This window comes from Rattus rattus, chromosome 1 (assembly GCF_011064425.1).
Source record: "Rattus rattus isolate New Zealand chromosome 1, Rrattus_CSIRO_v1, whole genome shotgun sequence".
NCBI lineage: Eukaryota > Metazoa > Chordata > Mammalia > Rodentia > Muridae > Rattus > Rattus rattus.
The window spans coordinates 218268994-218275756 of record NC_046154.1 but is presented as its reverse complement, the minus strand read 5'-3'; the positions used below and the strand labels follow the sequence as shown (position 1 = coordinate 218275756).

General features: G+C 35.9%; 1 protein-coding gene across 1 annotated transcript in view; it reads right to left on the bottom strand.

The window, feature by feature from the left end:
- Emc2 (ER membrane protein complex subunit 2) overlaps nt 1-6763 on the bottom strand; it is an 894248-nt gene that overhangs the window by 662370 nt on the left and 225115 nt on the right. The window lies entirely within an intron of this gene.

The following is a 6763-nucleotide window of genomic DNA, read 5'->3' as shown; positions in this document are numbered from 1 at the left end:
AGATAGGGGATATCTAGGATACATTAAAATAGCAACTATTAAATGCCATGGTGAGTGGGTTTGCTAACTGAACAGTTTTCAAAACTGGGAAACACAAATGAACAGTACATATTGTTATGTTTCCAAAATGGTGCTATAAGGTGGTGTACCGTGGCAAGGGGAGGGAGAACCTTGGTAGGTCCATGCTGAGGGGCCTCCTGAACAATCATGCGATATGACTGTTCTAGTATCAAGAAAGTTTATTGGGAAAATGGAAGGGGACCTGGAAAAGGGTAGAGGCACAGAAAGTGGGGACTGAGTACAGAAAGAGAGAGGAGAGAAAAAAGAAGAGAAGAGGCTGTCTGGGAATACCTGGGAGCAGAGATAGAAAGAAGATGAGAAGAGAGAACTGTGGTCGCTGAACAGTCCTTCTTACGCGAGGTTGGTCGCTTCAGCAGCAGATGATGTTGTAAACTGTTGCTAGGTCACTGTTGCTAGATTCCTGGGAGGACCCTAGTAGAATTGTCTGTGAACCAATAATTATAAATACCATAAAGTCAGATCACCTCGTCAATGGGTTAACTAACTGAACGGATAGTTCTCAAAACTTGGAAAGACAAATTGAACAGTATATTTTTAAACCACTCAATTCCATTAGTGATCATAGAAGTGCAATTAAATCTTCTTTGAGAGTCTATCTCACCTAGGTCAGCATGATTATCATCAAGAGAACAAATTACAACACGCTGGCAAGGATATAGGGCAAAAAGGCTTGTTCTTTGCTGATGGGAAGATAAACTAGTCCAGTCACATGGGCATTAGTATGGAGGTTCCTCCAGGAACTAAAATAGATCTCACATATGATCCAGCTATAATTCGTGGTACACATCAGACAGACCCTAATGTCAATGTACCACAGCAATACTTACATATCTATGCTTATATAGCTATTGCTGTACTTACAACAGCCATGAAATGAGACCATCCTAGATCTCTATCACTTCATAAAAACATAAAGAAAACAAGGTACATATACATAATGATATTTTATGCAGTTGTAAGTAAAACTGAAATTATTGCACATTTAGAAAACATGTGACTTAAAATCATTATATCAAGTAATAAAACACCATACTTAGAAAGACACATGCATGTTTTCTCTTGCATAAAGGCCTATATATAGAAGTGTGTGTGTGTGTGTGTGTGTGTGTGTGTGCGCGCTTACAAATTACAAAACAAAGAGGGCTTAAATAAAATTTTTCTTTCCTCAACATTTTTCTTCTACCTGTGAGTTGAATGGCTTTGCTCTGCAACATATCTAATACAGGATCCAATGTAATGTGGAGCAGCAATCAAGTCTCCAGAGCTAGACCTGTACAACTTGCTTTCTTTAAAATTAGATTACTACCAGTATTTGTTACAGTTTCAGAAAGGTAACAGAGTTCTGCTGTGCATGCAAACTTGAAGGTCTTTGTTAGAGGTAAGAAACAAAAGAAGTTTGATTTTATCTGCACACAATAAATAAATAAATAAATAAATAAATAAATATTATTTTTTAAAAACCTAGGAAGCTCATTCTTCATTCCCAAATGAATGGGGGAAAACAAACTTTACTCCTTGGACACAAGATTCATGGGTTCTCAGGCTTAAGTTTTAAACTTATAAATACATTTCCCAGTGCCAAACAACCCTAGCCTTCTCCAGGGTTTGGTAGTACAATTGTTTCTGAGGCACTTGGTGACAGTTCTCTTAAAATATCTACTTCTAGAATTTAATGTCTGGAGCTGAGGGACATCTTTTGATAGTTCTCTCACTTTTCATGTAGTTGTACTTAACTACTAAGACAGTTTGTCCAGGGTCCCAACTATTACAAAATTTGATCAGAAAAAAATCATTCTATTTATGAATACAAACTTTCTCTGTATTTCATAATTACCTTTGTGAGATTTATCCATTCTGAATACAATTCTAGTTTATTTACTATGTGTATTTCAACGTAGTAATATTTTATAATATACTTATCTATCCTCTTATTTATTGGCAGTTTCTTGCATGGGATTTAGTTTCAAGTCATGTACACACATTATTCTAGAGAAAAATCTAAGGCAAATTTTGGGTCATGTTTCCTTTTTGTGCTTAAATGAAATGTCAAAAATTGATTGTTTTATTTTGCATCTCCTTATTCAGTACATGTTCTTTGGATTGCTTTATAATTTACAAAAATCTCTTGTTCGTTGTTTTGACATTTATTCTGGGTGTCTCATTTCACTGCAGTTTAAAGCTCAGTTTATTAGTTAGTGGTGATGGTTTTTTTTTCCTTTCCTTACCTGTCATCAATACTTAGATACCATTCTGTACATGATTTTACTTGAGATGTAGAACTTCCTATCACCAAACAAATTTTCCTCCTATCATCCTTTTACAGTGACTTACAATGTCCTCAATTCTGCCATTATATGCACATTATACATATCTATATCTCTTGTGTGATGATTGATTTGCATATATTAATACATATTCATTATATCCTTAAATAAACATGGATTAATATAATACATCATCTTTGGATTTTGATTTTCTCCAAGGTTAATTTCTTTATTTGCAAACAGTCAGAGATATTTGGTAGAAATGCTATAATTTGTGGACAGCATCACTTTTTTGTTAGTAAAGTGGTCTCCTAACATTTTGAAATCATTTTGATAAAATTTTAGGGAAATTTATGAATTAAGAACCCTTTCCTATGAGGGACTGTCTGATTCCTTCTTCACACTGCTGGATGAAACAATTTAGGCTTAAAAGTCAATGTCAAGGGAATAACAAAGATTTATGATAGATTTGTGAAATGAAGACCCTCTGACCTCTCTCTCCTTAGCTCTTAGTCTCTCATTATCCCCTCAGGACTCATTTAATATTTTACGTAAAACCAAGCGCTCATGTTTCCTGTGCTTTGATAAGCCTCTGTCCTCTGGGTTAATAATGCAACTCTGGTACTTTTGTATGCCTTCAAGGAAGGAATGTTTTACATTTGTGTCCCAATTTCCTAGTTATCCTCAACAGAACACAGGTGTAAATTTCTTAAATTTCTAGTACTCAAATGTTTCTCACAGTTTTAACTTGCTTCAATTCATCCTGTGTAAAGGGTTTTGAATGACTAAATACGAATTGAGAGATTTCGTTTTATATGTATATATAATATATATTATATATATTCACTCAAAGAAAAGAAAGGAAGAAATAAAGAGAAGAAAAGAAAGAGAAGAGAAACAAAGGGAAAAAGGAAAAGATAAACACTTTTCTTGCTATGGGGAACTCCCTTTGTTGGAAAAACCACTGACTCTCAACCTCCTCTGTTGTCAGAGTTCAGGCACGGGGCTTATTTAACAAACCTGTATAGCTATGGTAAGCATATGTATTAAATTTATAATTTATTATTGTTTATTTATAGATTTTTTCTGATAAATGAGACCTTCTTTACTTTAAATTCTAGACCCTCTCAGTCTTCTCTAACTTAGAAGCATCAACCTGGACTGTTTCCAAACTTTAACCAATGTATCCCAATATCTTTTTAATTTTCTCACTGCTCAGCCTCTCATGAAAACATTAAGGCGTCTAAGGAAGTTTATTTGCAGTTATTCCTTACTTTTGCTGAGGGAAGAAAATTGATGACATACTTTGTAAGAGGCTAGATGTTAAAAGCCTCAGTACTACTCTTGACTTAAAATGGTCAATTTACTCGGAGTCTATTTTGTTACTAGTTAGTTTAACATAATAATAATTGTTCATCCAATATGAGTAAATTGAGGCATATTAAAATTTATGTAAATCAAAATCATTATGTAGATTCTTAGTGCCAACATTTTCTAAGGCAAAATGGCTTCGTTAGGAGATACACTTGTTACTGAATGTATGCTCATAGACGGTAATAGAAGAGGCTGGTGTTCAAGGAAGCTAAAGTTCATTTTGGAAGGAGAAACATATAGAAAGCAGTGTAATGTATATATGGAATACTTCTGCCTATGTAAAATTCCAACTTTAAGGGAAGTCAATTATGCCAGTAGAGTGCCAAGTAGGAGGAAGTTAAGGAAGCTGACCAAGAACAGCACTTGAAAAAGTTTCAGAGTTGGGCTTTTGGAAACGCTTTAGATGTGGCAGTGCATGATAAAGGCCAGGAGTGGGGTTTTCCCAGCAAATGAAATGAGATCCAGCAAGCAAAAAGCAAAGTTTGTCTTTCAAGAATTCATTCAATCCTTCTTTACCATTTTTTTCTCTGCAATATTCTGAAGGAAAATTTGTAGTATATTGACATAGAATCAATTTCATTTTTGCTTATATTTACTTATTTATTTTATATGCATGGGTGCTTTGCTTACCTGTATGTTTGTGAACCACAGGCATGCCTGATACCAGAAAACGGGGTTAGATTTTCTGGGCCTGGACTTATGGATGGTTGTGGGCTGTCATGTGGGTTCTGTGATTTGAACCCAGGTTCCCTACAAGAACAAGTATGCTTAAGCAGTGAGGCTTTTCTCCAGCCCTCATTGAGATTTTAGTGTTAATGAGTATGTGAAGTCTAATGTTTTGTTGTATTTATATGTGCATGTGAGGAGAATAGACATAACTGATAATCATCACATGTCTCAATTGAGGTTTGTCATATTACTTTACTGAATGAAAGAGAAAGAGTGAACTTTCTGCATCATGTAAGATGTTCAACATGTCAGGCGTGACCATAAGGTGCTCACAAGTCACAAGTTAAACAGCATTTAGTAGTTATCTAGCCATTCAAGACATGTCACAAGGTAGTGCATAATAAATATTTAAAATTCTAGTATTGACAAATTCATCGGAGATAGATTCCTCTGGAGCCGGAAGAGATGGACAGTACCTCATGTGAGAAATGTAAATTAGAATTAGTCATCAGGGAGACCATAGGGGCTGCTTAATCCAACTAGACAAATCCCTGTCTTAACACTGCTAATAAACGGCTGTCTTCTTTATGGAGCCTCTCAAGTAGCATAGAATTTACTTCTGAGACACTCCATGCAAAACTATTAGAATGACCTTGTTTACATAAAATGCCAAGTCAGCCTCCTAATTCAATCTGATAGAACTTCCCAGTGTGTCCCAACATCTGAGCTGCACCAGTGGGTTATGGCAGTGGTGGCTTATCTATTCCATCAGCCCACCATGTTGTCCTATAGGCTCCCAAGATGTCATAGCCCTGGGATAGTTGACATGTGAAACCATCAATGTTTACACTTGTGTTTTACCTCTTACACATGACTGCCATGAAAAAAAGGGGCAAAACACTGTTGGGCATAGTGTGGTGGCAAAGATGCCCATGGTGGAATCAGACACAAGCCAATTAGAATCTTGGTTATTGGGTCTCCGAACTTGGTAGAGCAAGAATATACTTTTTTCAAAGTTTGATTTCTTTATTGCAAAATGAGTTTAGCAACATTGCATTCCTTACAGATAGTATAAACATCTACAGTAGTAGCATAACATCACTACACTAATAGTTACTATTACCTGCCTTTAGTTATGCTTTCCACTTTAAAAACCATGATGTTTTAAGAACTTTAACTTATCTAAAGCTAGCTTTTATATTGCCAATGTCTCCTCCTTTAATTAAATATCTAAATTTCCTTCTGCACCTCCTTATTTAACACCAGCTCAGGATATTTTAATATCTTAGTTGTTCCCTTTTAGACACCTACACTATGTTTGGGCTCAATTTCTAATCTACAGTCCTGAGAGGGTCCCTCATAAATAAGGTTGGCAAGTGTATCTTTGAAGGCTGGATGGACTAGAGGAACAGAGAAAACGCATTCTCTATTTAGTGTAGTGAGCCAAAAGGAAATGAGAACCATGAGATTGACTTTTGTACAATGTTTGTGAAGTAGAACAAATGGTATTATCGTTTATTGTGTCACTTTAAGAAGTGGATCTCTCTCTCTCAAGTGTGACTGCAGCATGTGTGGGAGCTAATTGCAAGTAGAAAATGTAACCCTTTGCTCTTTGGATGGAATCAATCAATGGTCTCAAAATCACACAAAACACATATGTCCAAGATGTGCTGTTGAAGATTACTTTGAGTAAAGGAGAGTGTTAGCTTGTATTATTTCAAGTGGCTTCAACCTTTAATTTGCATTACCAAACCTGACCCCTCTCTTACCCTTTGCTCTTGCCCCTTGCCCCCAGTCAATATAACATAATGTTTAGAATTTACTGAATATCAAATTTATGAGTTTGGGCATTTTTCAATTCAGATTTTCTGTAAAATTGAGGACTTTTACAGTACTTCTAAAATTGAATGAATTAAATAAAATGTGTAGGAAAGACCCTGTCAGCAAAGAATTCCAGTTTTCTAATTTAGTAATACGTCCAACAGATACTAGATGTAACAGTAAGTACAGGGGATAAACTGACACTGCTTACCCTCGGTGTTCACATTCTGCCTCTTTTATGGGAAAGGCAACGACTTTGGAATCACACTCCTGGAAAAGATTTTAAAGGTTACTATTTATTGAGCTCCTAACCTTTGTGGGAAGGGAACAATGAATCTCTGTGACCCTTCTTCCTCATTTTAAAAAGTGATTTTAAAAAATCTACTTTGAAAATGTGTTTCGACTATTCAGTATGACAAAGTATGCAGATTGCTTGGCACACTGTTGGAACTAAATGTAATGCTTGGTTCCCCAGTCTTCCAGAATCCTGTGGCTGTACTTGAGGCAGGTGGATGAGAGGATGCAGGGCTGGGAACTCAACTTAGGGAGGCCAG